Source organism: Curcuma longa, chromosome 13 (assembly GCF_044706935.1).
Source record: "Curcuma longa cultivar G26 ecotype Majalengka, Jawa Barat chromosome 13, ITB_CL_G26_1.1, whole genome shotgun sequence".
Classification (NCBI taxonomy): Eukaryota; Viridiplantae; Streptophyta; class Magnoliopsida; order Zingiberales; family Zingiberaceae; genus Curcuma; species Curcuma longa.
The window spans coordinates 3141361-3142915 of record NC_133873.1 but is presented as its reverse complement, the minus strand read 5'-3'; positions in this window follow the sequence as shown (position 1 = coordinate 3142915).

The following is a 1555-nucleotide window of genomic DNA, read 5'->3' as shown; positions in this document are numbered from 1 at the left end:
CCATGCCTTATTTGGAGTAGAATTCTGTAACTATTTTGTCGATGATCTATTGATTAGGTAAACGACACAAGAAGTTGCTTCAACCTAGAATTTAGCTAATAAATATTTCTTCTTCAACATGCATCTGACCATGTCCATGATTGTCCTATTTTTTCTTTCCACGATACTATTTTATTGTGGCGTATACCGAGCTGTCAATTCATGTCTAATTCCATGAATTTGATAAAATTCTTTAAATAAAGAAGATAGAAATTCACCTCCTCGATCACTTCTCAGCTTTTTTTTATTTGATAGTAAAAAAAAATTTCTACTTGACTTTTGAAGACTCTAAAGTAAGAGAGAGTTTATGATTTTTTTTTAACAAAATATATCCAAGTTTTTCTGGTGTAATCATCAACAAATAATATGAAGTATAAATTACCTTCGAGAGATGGTACACACATGGGTCCACAAAGATCTGTATGTATAAGTTCCAATGGTGAATGTGATTCCCACATAGATTTAGACGGGAATGTCTCTCAATGTTACTTTCCAAGCTGACATGCTTCACAAACTTCACTTATCCGATCAATTTTAGGAAGTCCTTGAACAATATTTTTGTTTACTAACTTCTTTAAGCTTTGTAAATTTAGGTGCCCAAATCTATCATGTCACAACTTGAAAATTTCTTCATTAGTAGTAAGATAACAAGCAACATTTAAAATATCAAGTTTGAGAGGAAATAAATTATTTGATCCTAAACTAATCTTTGCCACATACTAATTTTTCTTCTTCATAGTGCAAAACTTATTCGCAAAATAAATATCAAAACCTTTTCTCAATAGATGGCCAACACTAAGTAGATTACTCTGTAAACTAGGAACATAAAATACCTTAGATATTTTATCAATTTTTTCAGACTTTGTTTTGAAAGAGATTTCTCTTACTCCTTCAATTTTATAAGACTTAGCATCTCTAATAGTTACCTGCCAATGATTAGCTTCTTCTAGGGTTGAAAATAAACTTTTATTAACTAACATATGTCGACTTGCACCACTATCCAAGTACCAAATATTTTTAATATTTTCATCATCACTATCAATTAGTAAAGTTTTAGAATTTTGAAGTTCATTTTCATATACTAAGCTAGCTTCACATTTTTTTTCTCCAGATATTTTTCCCAACAATCATTTATTCTATGTCCTGACTTATGACAATAATGACATTCAATATAAGATTTTGTACCTTTGTAATTCCCACGTGTTTTTCCACTTTGGAAATGTAAGAAAATTATTTCTCCTCTTTTTGAGATTCCTCGTTCCCTTTTTCTCGTGACTCTTGGTAAGAAAATATTCCACCTCTTCTTTATTCACACCTTTTCCATGTCCACGATAAAAGTCATGGCTTCTTATGGATGTGAACTGGGATTTCAAAGCCTGATTTGAAGAAGAAATGATCAACTAGGATCTAAAATTTTTATTATTGATTTTAATAATTTTTATTTTTAATATTTTTCATAGTTTATAGTATTTAGGGTAGTTTTAAAACTTTTTATTTTTTATATTTGAGGATTTTA